General features: G+C 46.1%; 1 protein-coding gene and 1 long non-coding RNA gene across 9 annotated transcripts in view; both read left to right on the top strand.

Annotated features, from left to right (window-relative positions):
• The window catches only part of LOC146584170 (uncharacterized), an 8,596-nt gene extending 2,856 nt beyond the window's left edge, over positions 1 to 5,740 (top strand). For both annotated transcript variants that reach the window (XR_014898266.1, XR_014898267.1), the window contains exon 3: positions 5,552 to 5,740. This is a non-coding gene — a long non-coding RNA (uncharacterized LOC146584170). The remainder of the gene's footprint in view (positions 1 to 5,551) is intronic.
• A 2,357-nt stretch (positions 5,741 to 8,097) lies between these two features.
• Positions 8,098 to 13,074, top strand: part of PRRC2B (proline rich coiled-coil 2B) — a 49,332-nt gene continuing 44,355 nt past the window's right edge. For all 7 annotated transcript variants that reach the window (XM_085325323.1, XM_085325328.1, XM_085325326.1 and 4 more), the window contains exon 1: positions 8,098 to 8,283. The gene's annotated coding sequence lies outside the window, so the exon portion shown is untranslated. The remainder of the gene's footprint in view (positions 8,284 to 13,074) is intronic.

Here is a 13,074-nt window from a genome sequence, read left to right as displayed (position 1 = left end):
CTGCAGAAAGCGCCGCGCCCCGCTCCGAGCTGCGCCCCGCGCCGCGCCGCGCTCCCCGGCGAGCTGCGCCCCGGTCGTGCCGGTCATGCCCCGGGCCGCGTTAAAGCTCTCAGCCGATTTATGCCCCATGCCGCGTCCCACGGGAAGTTAATGCCCCGTTCTGCCTTACGCCCGGCGCTGCGTTACGCGCCGCGGTTAAGCTGATGCCCTGTGCTGAGCTAAGCCCCACGGCACGTTACGCGCTGTGCCGCTTTATGCCCCACGCTGAGTTACTCCTTGCAGCTATTCCCAAGAGACTGCTCAGAAGGGCACTGGGAACTAAGGGTCTTTGGTGGCTGGGTCTTCTGGGCTGAGACTGTGTCTTCCTGGGCATAGACATCTAGCTCCCACTAAAATATTTAGGAATTGTGTTAATAATTAAAGGAGACAGTGAAGTCAAAAGGGACTCTGTGCAAACTCATGAGACGGAGGGGACAAATCTAGTCATGAGACAAACTACTCACTAAAGCGTAGCATTATTTCATAAATCCTCCATGCATGAGGGAATGTTACAACTCTGGAGAAGTTCCAAATAATGACCTTTGCTTGGGGGCCCTTGAAGTGAACCCTGCAGCCTCTGTTCATGACAAGGTACCAGATCAGTCTGCATGTGTGCAGGATTCACTTACTGGCCACCTATGATCATCCCATTGCAAATCAAAGCCATGCTTATCAGGGACAGCGAAAGTCTCCTGGCTCACAGCAGGGGATCCAGTTCTACCAAAATCACTTATTCTCATCAACGTCATCACATTTGGAAGCAGCTGATAGTTCACTTTGGCGGGGTGAAGCGGGATATTTTTGAGCAGTAAAACAACAGCTGTCTTGCAACACATGGAGCTGAGGAATCAGATGGTTGTGATTGAAAGTTGGAACTGTGAGCACAAACACATTCGTGAACTTGCATTCTCGCCACATCTGTGGTCACTCTGAGGGTTCCAAGGTAGGAAACAAAATTAGGTATTTATTTAAACCTTGATTGAATAGTAAACATTGCAAAATCAATTACTCTGAAGCATCTTAAAACTTCTTTGACAAATTTGGGAAAAATACGGATTCATCTGTCCTTGTTTTCATTTTTTGGAGGTTTCTCCCTCTTTGTCGGTCCAGACCTTGTGACTAACTCCAGTTTGAAATATTTGGTTGAATTTCTCCCCAAAGCACTTCGTAATTTTTCATAACTGAATGGACTAAAGTAAATTAAATGTCATTTTGAAAAGACATTAGCTATTGTTTCTAAAATATCCACATCAACTCTGCAGAGTTTCATCTCTAGTGCTGTTTGGGACAGTTGCTGATCCTCTATTTAGAGCCAAATAAAAGACTGATATATTGTGTAGTCCGGGGACTCTTTATGAATTGCCACAAAAGTCAGTCAGGTTCCTCTGACACAGTCATGTGCTACCTTTCTCAGAAACATTCCTTGTGGTTTTGAGACAGGCTTCCTAGGACCCTACATCAAATAACTGGATTCTCATACTTGTCTTGATTTTTTTTTCCTAACCTCTTTGAAAAGATTTGACAGAGGGTAAACAAAGGTGCTAACTACAAAAGCAGACACCTTCCTAGCAGTGTTTTGCAGTGTGTTCTGGGAGCAAGTGCTGTAATGAACAGGTCCTTGTCTGTCAAAGCTTCTTAGTATTTCCAGCTTCATCTCCCTGTTTTCTCTCTTTTCTATGTGTGTTGAAAACTTAGCATGTCATCAACAATCTGTGGAGTCTTTTGAAGAATATTAACTGCCTTGTTATAAGAAAGATGCATGGTGCTTCTTGATTTTTTCTTGAACCTCTTGCAGTTTAGCTAGTCAAGGCTGTGTGAAGGTTTCAGCATAGATGTAATGAAAAGGAGTTTGGGCTTTAAAAGCTGTGCTAAGAACAGCCTTGCTAGCTTCTGAAGATTACAGACAAAGGAAAAAGCACCAAACCAGGAGCAGCAGCAGGAGTGGTCTTGCTTTGCAGAGTTACACACAGAAAAATACTGAAGTCATGGCTGATGAAGTGTCTCCAAAATACTTGCAGTATCAAGCAACTGGCATTTAGTTCTCATTGTAGGCAAAGCTTTACACTAAAGCCAGCTGAAACCAATCCGCTTTTCATTGGAAAGATAGTTTCCTCCTTTAATCAGCCCTGTTTTAAATGATTTCATTTTAGTGCCTTAAATAGTCATTTTGTTTTGTCCTTCAGGCAGTTGGCATTCACTGACTGAGAATGGTGTAGGTCTGCAGACTTTAAAAGGACAAACAATAGTCTGGCAAGCAGAAATGGTTCATTGGCATCTTGATTTTACACAGAGCCTGTGATTCCCATAGGCCAGGGCAGGGCAGAGAAAAGGAACAACTTCTACCTGATCAGCAACCAAGAGGAGCTACAACTACTTCAGTCTGCTCTTGCTCAGGATAACTAGGAAAAAAAGAATCAAACCACAAATAAGACTGTGGCTGGGCGCACGCTATCTCCCCCCACCCATGTGAGAAGGAACTGGAGGCAGTGGGTCCATCCTGCCCCAGCAGTGAGATTTGGTCAACGGTGAGAATGGAAGCTGGGGAGAGATGAAGGATCTCCAGAAGTGGAGATGGCTGGACCTACTCCAGGCATCCTAAGGGAGGGGACCTCGAGAGAGCAGCCACCCACCTTTGTGAGAGTAAGAACGAAGCTGACAGCCTGGCTGCCCAGCATGTAGGAGCAACGCAGTGTGTGCCTCGCATGGGGCACTCAGACCACATCCTTCAGCAGAGGTCTAGCCAGGAAAGAAAGAGCTAGAGATACTCAAGGGCCAAGAAGACTTGGGTAACCAAGAGGATTGATTCTCTCCGCGTATGGAAAGGACCCGTTGTGTACGTGCAGGGGATTTCCCTGCTGTGGCTATTTACAGGATGGAGCAGGCTGGGAAAGAAGGATGCTGTTCTCTGAGGTTCTGACATTCGTCTTTTGATGCACAAWGAAAACTTGAGCTTTAGGGATTTTTGTTTCCAGAAACACCAATAAGAACAAAGTTGCCAAAARGTTAGAGCTGTTCAGGTAGAATCTTGGTCAAGGCTGTGGTTTGTCTTAACTAAGGCTCAAGGGCATTTTCTTCCCACTATGCTGTAGAGTAAATCTTTGTACATATAATGCCTCAGCCATCTCAGCRTCAGAGATGGACAGATTCGAAACAAAGGCTTGGATAGACATCTCCCATGTTCTGGGAGAGTGCACCAGGGCTAGGCCATGGACTGTCCTGTGGACTTGTTTTAGACAGTTGCTCCATCTTAAACTTGAGAAGCATTTTTGACAGAATTTATGAATTTCCACAGAAATGTTATTTTGGCAAATATGACATTTTCTCATGATAGAAACACTGCTCCGAAAAACTTCTCAATCAGTGCCAGTAAAAATAGTACTTGACAGTTATCAACTCTCTACCCCATCAAAAAGAAAATAAATTTGTCTGATCTCCTGCTGTTCCCTCAGTGTTTGTGCAGTGACTAATGCAATGTTGAGATGCTAAATGCAAGTTAAAATGCTAAATATGATGTCCCACTAGAAGACATTAAGAGGCAATAACATTGCAGTTTAAAACACTTTCCATTTGTATCCTGCGGCCTGTTACTAGCAGTAGCTTGTTGATATGCATGTCTTTGCTTGTTCTTTCTGTGATCAGGACTTACAGCCTTTATTTCACTTTTTTCTTCTCATCAGTTCCCACTTTAAAGCAAGCAGTAGTAAGAGGGACTCTGCAGAAGCCCATTTTGTTAGCTCTGAATACATCCCTCTTCATGACGTAGCACACAGAGATAAAGCACGCAGAGATCCCAGTACCCTGGGAACCGGTCAGCTATCCATACAAAAAATGCTGGGATAAAGSCCCAAGAAACTCTACAAACTGAGTCTGAAAGCAGAGCTGCTGTAATTGCATTGCAAGACCACAGATGTTAAATCAGATGTACAGAGGGGCCCATGCCATCAGCTAATGTAAATGAGAGCAGGATTGCAGTCTTCGCTTTGCAGAATGGGATGCTGGCCAAAACTCCTAGGTTTTCCTGCTCTTTTCCTATTCTCAGAATTTCATACCCCGTCTCAGCTTAGGGAGGCGAGATGCTCCAGCTTCCCTGTTCCTCTTTATTCTCTTTAAAAACAATTTTATGAAAACAGCTCTACTGATATTAGGTCTCAAATGAGAAGTGAAAAACAAGTCTTATGATGGAGACCTACTTCCCCTTTGTTCTGTTTGAGACCTGTCTTTAAAAGCATTTCCTTATATTTGGGTAACACAGCATCATAAATGGGATTACAGAGAACTGCCAGAGCTACTCATGTCTTCTCTCCCACATCACATATATGACAGCTAAATTCTCTCATGTTCTTACTGACTGGCTTTTGGGTCCTAAGGCCCTATTCACTTAGTCACAGGCTTGAATTTCCCTGTAACCATCTCAGATGAGCTAATGAAGTCAGTGTAGACATGAGAMACTTCCTGATTTAGACACAACTGAATTTGAAATGGATTTTCATGCATCAGGGCCTAAACCAGCTTCTACCTCCTGGGATTAATAAGAACATTCTCCCACGGATGGGTTACGCTACAACAGTCTACTGCCTGCTTCTTCTGCAGCAGCTAATGTCGGCTGTTGTCTCAGCTAGAAGGACCATGGCCTGATCCAGTAAGGTAAATGCATACTTTGCATGTGCTGAATGGCTTCTGGGTGGGGAAGAGAACAGGATAGCTTTGCTTTTTCATAATGGATTGTGGAGTTGTGTGAACGAACACCAGGGCAGCAAGGCCTTGTCTTATGCTGCATGCAGCAGCTGAGCAAAGTGTTAACAAAATGGCACAACAGCATTTAGCCTTCAGTTTGCTCTGCTGTAAATCACTCTGCATGATACAAGCCATGGTCAGAGATTTATAGATACAGAGCAGATGTTTGAGAAAGCTGTAGAATATAATAGTAATTCTATTATTTCTAGGAAGTTTTAAACCACGAGACATTTCTGCAGATATAAATTCTATATAAGGGCTGATAGCCCTCTGGAATGGTTATTTTCCATTTGTCAGGAGTCTTCATTAGAGGAAGGACAAAGCACACAACAGGATTCCTGCATTCACCTGTAATTAGTCCTGGAAAGATGAAGTAGGAGGTTCTGAGTTTGACTATTTTGTCCATGGGTTACTTTGCTCAGCTTTTTGGAATAGGTCAGGGTAGGAGTCCTTCCAGAATGGGTCCTGCATAGAGTTGTGCATTAAACTTCATCCACATGAAACTTGTTCTTCAGACTCTGCCAAAATCTCTTCTTGCTGTCTTCATTGCCCCCCCCCCACCATCTGTTGCGGGTCTAATCTCAGTGGCTCTGGTCTTACAGTAGTTGTCCCGATTCATACACAAGCCGATAAAAGGTGAGGCAGGTCTTTGGAAGAGCAACATAAGAATTCATCACCTTATGCCAAGGTCTGGTGGTATCTTCATGGACCAGGGATGCAATGGAGCCACCCTCTTCGATCTGTTGGTGAGGACTGACGATGTCTTTTCATCTTTCAGATTATGGGCAGTTCTGCACAGAGAAAAGATGTGCCCCTAGGCCATGACACTCTACAAAGCTCCATGGAGTTGACTCTAGCACACTGCTAGGCACAAGTGGAAAAGCTGTGAATGTGGCAGCTGTGACATACTCATCTGATAATGAATGTACAATTTTCTTTCATTTGTTTATTTTGGCTTCCTGATCTCCACACCAGGCTGTATTGTCTTCATCTTTAATTAGCACATCTATTCCTTTGGCCTTGGATTGTTGCCTTGGAGATGCACAACAGACCTTTGGAGACCTGCTCATTCCAGCAGCAGGTGTGCATAAAGCCAACCTGGACAAGCCTGTGTGAGTCACCTGCTGATGGTTGGGGTTGTTGATGGCTGCATGAGTGTATGAAAGTGAGGTGATCCCACAGTGCCTGATTTTGTGAGGGGCAACAGTAATGCCTTTGGCTGCATGTTGCTGTTGGGCATCAATAGCACATAGTGGAAGATGGGGCACTCTCCTCTCTCTGCTCACTAGCTGACATGAGCTGTAATACTACAAGGTTCTGCACAGCAGGGTGGCTGAGTGTGAAAAATCAGACACCACCTTTGGAAATTTGGCTAGCTTGTAGCTTCTCTCATGGAGGACACTGAGGTTTGGGTGGGCAGGAAGCAAGTTATATTATCTATGAGTGTGTGCACAAGCATATATATCTGGCCTGATAGGGAGACCGATGGAGAAAGAAAACCAAATGCACCAGACTAATACSTTGGTTCTCTGAGTGGGTCAGTGGGAGTGGGAGTTTGCTAACATCAGGAAGGAGGGTGGCCTCTTCTATGTGAGTGGCTGTGAGAAGAGGAGCAGATGGCATTGYGTGCCATATCTGAGAAGAAATTCACTGCAGGGAAGATGAGACAAGACTTGAGAGGGGCAGGAGTAGAGTGAAATACTTTGATATCCAGGAAAGGAAGGGATCTGATAGCCAGATGACAGTTTTCAGCAGTGCTGGTGCATCTCTTGGTAGCTCAGTGCCTGGCAACTTTGATAGCCTTGCAGATCAACTGTAAGAACGTCACATATKGTCTAGAAAGCTGTTCATGCATTTCTTCCCTCTGCACTGGTCTTAGTGACTGTGTTTCAGATCAGACACATCCTTCATCAGCAGTAAGCCAGGTGCCAGGCCTTGCACTGTTCCTATAAGCCTGGGGAGGGGTGGAGGGTATTCATCCTGAAGCATTGCCTATGCTGGGAAAATGTTGTACTACAAAAGCTCTCTAATACCACCTTTCCTTGGTAGAGAAGGACATKCAGGGTGACATCGCAGCATTAGCAACCCATGAATAAGCTAAGGAATGAACCTGCAAGAGGGCAGCTGCTCTGCTTGTTCCCATCCCCTGTGCCCTGTCAAAGTCCTTTACCCATTTTACACCAGGTGAAAAACTACTTGTGTACCCTGTGGGGTCGTATAGTCCACGCAGCCCTAACAAGGTGAGCTTGAGAGGCTGGCAATGTATCTCCCAGCTTACCTCATATTCACAGACCCCGGTCTGAACTGCTTTAGTACTTGTCATAGCCCTACAGCAAGGGACTCATAAATATATATATATGGATGGATGGATGGGTATAATATATGCTTACTTGGACGCACCAGTATTTCTCGTGATTTTCTGAGGCCTGTTTGTGACTATGGTGCCCCCTGCAAGATTGCTTAAAATAGGCAAAATATGGAAACTTCTCTGCCACCTTTCAGGCAAAGCGGGGGTATCATCTGATCTCTGTTGAGATCCTGAAAAATTTAGGTAGATCTGGGCTTACTCAGGATTTTTAGAGACTTTTTTTTTTTTTTTTTTTTGGTGTGCAACTAGAGGCACACGAAAAGGGCCTGTTTGTCATTTTCAAAAATTGCTGGATCCCCCTAGAAGTAAACACATACACACGTACGTAACCTGGCCTGTCATCACAAAATGCCTCATGTAGCAGCATATCACACCAGTAGACACCCCAAAAACTGTGAAGGACAACTAAAGGAGAAATGGCTTGCTCTTACGTGCGAAGAGACGATCCCTCCCAAGCTTTATCAGACCCCCTTGGCAAAAGAACTCCTCTGATGGCTTCCAAAACAGAACATAATGACCCAAAACATTCGCAAGGATAAGAAACACTGTTCAAATCACGTTGACCTGAAGCTCCCCTCAGCCAAGGAGGAACCATGTTTTGCCTCGTGAGGCTACTTGTACCCTATGGGGCAGGCAGAGTTTGGCGGGGCAGGAGCAGCTCCCTTGCTCTACCGCATTCATTTCCATTGTCATTAACGACAGGACAAATTAAATAGTATTTCCGGGGGTTTGCGGCCGCCCATCGAGGCCGGCTCCCGCCGCCTGGTCGGCTGGGCAGGGGGAACATCCCCCCTGGAGGCCCTGAGGGCCGCGGCGCTGCTCGCTCCCCGCCTTCCCCGCCCGCGCGGCTCTGCCTCCTCCCTCCCCCCGCCTCCATCTTAGGCCGGCGCCCGCGGCGCCCTGCAGGCGGCGCTGTGGTGCGGGCGGCGGCGCGGCGGCCTCGCGCGCGGGGATTGACAGGCCGGGGCGGGACGCGGAGGCGGCGGCGGCGGAGGAGGAGGAGGAGGGAGCGGCAGCGAGAACCCGTATCGCCCCGCATCGCGCCGCCGCCGCGCAATCCGCCGCCATCCGCCGCGCCCCGCGCCCATCGCCCCCCGGCAGCCGGCTCCGCAGGCACCCCGGGCTCCCCGCCACCACCACAGGTGGGTATTGGGGGGCGGCGGCCGCCGCCGCGGCGGATATTTGGGGCGGTTGAGTGGGGCCCGGTGTGTGTGTGTGGGGGGTGAGGGGAGAGACCGGGGGGGGGAAGGGGAGGGAGGGGGAAGGTGGGACGAGGCAGCTCTAAAATGGAGCCGGAGCCAGCGGCTGCGGCACCCCGCGCGCTGCCGTGGGGAGGGTGGGGGGAGGCGGCGGCGGCCCCACGGCGAGGCGGGTCCGCGGCCCCCGGCGATGGGGGCGGCCGAGCGGGGGGAGAGGGGGGGCGGCGGCCTGCTGTTTAGCGCTGTTTTAACCGCCCGCATTCGCTGTGTCGCCTCCCCCCCACCCCCCTCCGCGGGGATGGGGGCAGATGTGGGGCCTGCTGCCCCCCCCGCCGCCCCTTCCCGGCCCCAGTGAGGGCCCGCGGGGCTGGCTGTGCCGCGGGAGGGAGCGGAGCGGGGTGCAGCCGCCGGGCCCGGGGCGCCGGGGGCCCCCCGGGGGCGCTGCTGCCCGCAGCCCGCCGCAGAGCCGCGTTGTTTTTCCTCCTCGGCCTTCGCGTGTGGCACAAAGATATTTTTGTGGCGCTGCGTGTGCGCCTCAGCAAAACAAGGGGGACGGCGTCCAGAAGGCTCGCTTGTGTTGTTGTTGTGCCGGAGCCTACAAAAGGGTTCCTGAGGCCGAAGGCTGAAATGCGGCTTGGTGCACGGGGGAGGATGTTTTTTCCTCCCCCCACCCCCTTTTTCCCCCTTTTCCCCTTCTTTTTTGTGTTTTTGTTTTGTTTTGTTTTTGTTTTGTTTTTTACAATGCAGCTCCCAGCGTGGAGAAACAGGGATGTAGGGCCCTGTTTTTATTTTGAGTCTCGGCGGGTAGCTTGGGAAAGATCTTTTTGTTTTTTAGGAAGGAGTTTTGCGTCCCTGGGACTGATGGGAGGAGATGTGCAGGAAACTAGGAAGATCCTAACGCAGGTCTTGGGATACATATCCTGTGCATCTGTCTGACGTGGTGGATAGTTTCTCTCCTAGAGCTGGTTCTGAACTTCTAGGGTTTTCCTTAAGGTGACTGCAAGCAACCCYGTCGCCCCCCTAAATCAAAGCTGACCTACCAGGTTTTGATGAGCTTGGAGTTCTGGCCTTCATCAGGGAAGCTTTTGTTTTATTTCCTCTAACATAGAAAAGGTGATGAAGGGACGCAAAATTCTGGAGGCCGTAGCCATTGCTTCTTTTGAATATCAACCTGTCAAATATATAAATATTACTGGTATTCAGAACAATAATACATGATAAACAGTGAGGACCTTCGGTATTTTGCCTGTTTCTAGGAACAAGTGTTAAGTATAAGCATGATGCAGAGACAACATCATCTGCTGTAGTCTGCTTCAAGGGGAGGCATCCCTCCCCTTCCGGGTTGGACTCAAGGTTCGTGGTGGAAGTTGGTTTGTTTTAGATCTCCTCTTGCAGTTGCATGCAGGGACCCAGAGGAATGGGTCTTTGTATAGACAACTGATCCCTGCCCTGGAGGGCCCAGTCTGGAGAACTGGCTCCAGATGGATGGATTTGTCAGCTATAAACTGGCAAGGATGTTAGTTTTAGACCTGCCATTTCCATSCCTTTTGCAGTTTTAAGTATAGTTGGCATTGGGGTAGTTTAGCAGGGTCCTAAAAGCCAGGTGCTCCAGGAGCAGGGATTGTGATATAAAATCACCTGGAAGAAGGTGAGGGRAGTTGAAACCATTTTCTGAGGGTGAGATTTGAAGAGAGAACAGAAAGTGRTGGTTGCAGGATGATTCCTGTGTGAAATTGAAACATCTACCTGTGTTTTTCACTTTAAATGTAATATTGTAAATGGGCCTCTATCCTGTTAGGAGCCAATCTGGGATCTCCAGGATCCTTGTGGACTCATAGGTGATAGTGTTTATTTCAGGATATTGGCCTACGAGGTTTTTCTTTTTAGTTGACTGACTGTATTTTGGGGGTATGATAAACAAGACCTGTTCTTGATGACCTCGTTGAAATGGTATGGTACTTTCTTTTTACAGTTAAAATTGTCAGATTAAAAATTGTACTAGTTGTTTCGTGAAATCTCAAGCAATACTTATGATTTGTCTAACATAAATAAAAAAAAGAACAGCAAACCRTCCAAGTACATCTGCTGTTAGCTGTATTTTGGTTTTGTGCTAAATTTGGTGTGGACATTGAATGTAAGTTGTTTGATTTCTTTTTTTATTTGTAGTCACTTTCACTGGTCTTCTTCCTGCACTGCTTGAGTAGATTAGATGTCGCCTAGTTTAGGACATTTTCAACAGAAATATGTTCACTGGTATTAAAATAAATTTCTAAATTGGACAARCATCTTTCCTTTTTCTAAAAAAGTAATAGTAAAGCACTGCATTTTATACATATTTCTGAAGTCTTCATTATGTAGTTCCTATCACATACTTTGCATGGAATTTTTATTTTTTGATGAAGGAATTTACCTTATTTTTCTAAATTGGGCGGGTTTTTATTTGCCATTAAGTTCTACAATGCATTTTTTGGTAAACTGTTGTCTTTGTTGTTCCCATGAGACCAAAAAATGAAATTTGGCCAACCTGTCTGAAACAGGAAAAAGTAAATAAATAGACTATGTAAAAACTGAAAAGATGATGTAGGAGCTAAAAATGCTTTAGTCTTATTAAATACGAATAATGTTCATAAAGAGTTTTATTAAAATGATTTAACTTTATAGTGACTTTAATAAAAGTCTTACAAAAAAGCTTTCTGTAAAACCTAACTTCAGAGGCTAATTTCCTTGAACAATGTCCTTCTAAAAGTAGAGGATGGCATTAAAGYCTGGACTTTTGTACCTGACACTGTGTGCCTTGATATTTAGCTGAGCAATGGTATTAAGACAAGTAATCTTCAGTCATCTTGTGTGTGGTGCTGCTGCTTTTGCATAACTCCCAATTCCTTCACTGCATCCTCTTCCTGCAGGCCATCCCGTGTGAAATGTAGCTGGTGAGAATCAGAACCGTATTTTTGGCATGTCCTGTTGAGCCTCTAGTATACCTGTCATGAACAGCGTAGTAGCTATTAGATTATCCATCAGAGAATTGCCTACCTGTTTAGRATTCAGAAGTGTTAGTTGCTCAAGGCCTCTGTTGTACTTACTTGGATAATTGAAAGTGTTTAAGGGCAAGCTGGGCCAACTTTCTTAAGTGCTGCTGCACTGAAAATAATAAATGTCTTATTTTTCTCTTACGATAATACTCTCGAAAGAGATGTTGTTATAGCAGAATTTCCACTTGCAATTATGTGCTTTCTTGCGGTTTTATGAATAGAAGGGGTATGAACAGGAGGAACTTCTTGAATACAGGATAGTAATATTAATGGGGATGGAAAGGGAAGGGATGTTGCATGCACTGGGCTGCTTCCAATGCTCATCCCTTTTCCTCTTTACTGGATTCTCCATTTATTCAGCAGCTTGGCAGTGAACAGGTTGGCTCAGTATCAGTCCTTGCTCTTCAGCTGATCATACCTTATAAATGGATTTTGCTTTTCATGTGGCACTGACTCATTCTCTTAATAGGTTGATAATTTCACAGCTCCCTGTCACTAGTTTGTTGTTTTGAACAGAAGAAATACAAACGCAAGTCTGCCAGGTGTTGTCACACAGTGAGGTGAAGGCACCAAACAGGTAAAAGCTGGGGAGTGCAGCTTTTCCCTCCCAAAGAACAGTTATTTGTCCAGTTCTTGAAATTAGGTGGCTTTGTTATGGAAGCCATTGTAGTGTACTCCTGGAAAGGTACTCCTAAAGGATGTTGTGCAGGTACGTGTGGAAACAACCTTGTATGGTTAGAGAGATGGGGATTTTTTCCCCACAGAAGGAAAAAGTAGTGCTAAAGCAAAAGACTGTCTTACAATGTTATGCCTCGCTGAAATGTAAYTTGGATATATTTTTAGGAGGGACCGTTAGTAACTTACACTAGTATGCAGGATGTTCTCTTTGCGCAGGCTTCCTGTGTAGCATAACTGAGGAATTGGAGATTGTGAGCTGCATTCTTTTTGGAGCAAAGCTGTTAGGTACATAGATAGCTTTAAGTCCTAATTTTTGTTTTGTCTTTTTTTTCCTTGGGGGATTGTTTTTTGTTGTTGTTGTTGTTTTTGCTTGGGAACTGTGTGATCATAGCTGAAGTGGGTTGGAGACTGTTCTGGTAGCAGTGAATTATTTTGTATTTACCTGTGACATTGTGTGTGAAGCTGCTTGACTAGCTGTGCTCTGGGATCTGTAAGGATGGGAGGAGGTATAGATGTTTGAAAGGTGTATGCRCAGTTCTGCGGGGGATCATTGTATTTACAGCCAAAATAGCATGTGATTCTGAACACTCAATTTATCAGGAAAGTTCTGGTAAACTGAAAGGGGCAAGAGTGCCCTGCTATATCTCAGATGTTAAAGGCATTAATTTGTGGAGGACTGAAGAAAATGATCATGCTTTGAATGAAAAGGAAGAGGTAAAGGCCTGATACCTGAAATGTRCAAATGTGAAAGAGGGAGGTGGGCTAGGCATAAGTGGGAGGAAGTACAAGAAGAACGTGGGGAAGAAAGTGAGGACATGTCCGAATCTTGTGGTGCCATTAGCAAGAGAACTACTCTGTTGCACTGCAGTACTTCAAACGCACAGGGGCCTTAATTAGCTGTCCGGAGCGTCCTTAACAACCTTGGAATCTCAAATGAGTGGTACTTAGGAATAAACTCTACAGTATTTGCAGAGTTAGCACCCTGTTGGAAGAGATTTGGTGGAGGAACTCTTCCTGGGTAGCT

Source organism: Rhea americana, unplaced genomic scaffold (assembly GCF_003343005.1).
Source record: "Rhea americana isolate MKP2758 unplaced genomic scaffold, rheAme1 scaffold_97, whole genome shotgun sequence".
Lineage (NCBI taxonomy): Eukaryota > Metazoa > Chordata > Aves > Rheiformes > Rheidae > Rhea > Rhea americana.
The sequence above is the reverse complement of the archived record's forward strand: the minus strand, read 5'-3'. Positions and strand labels throughout refer to the sequence as shown.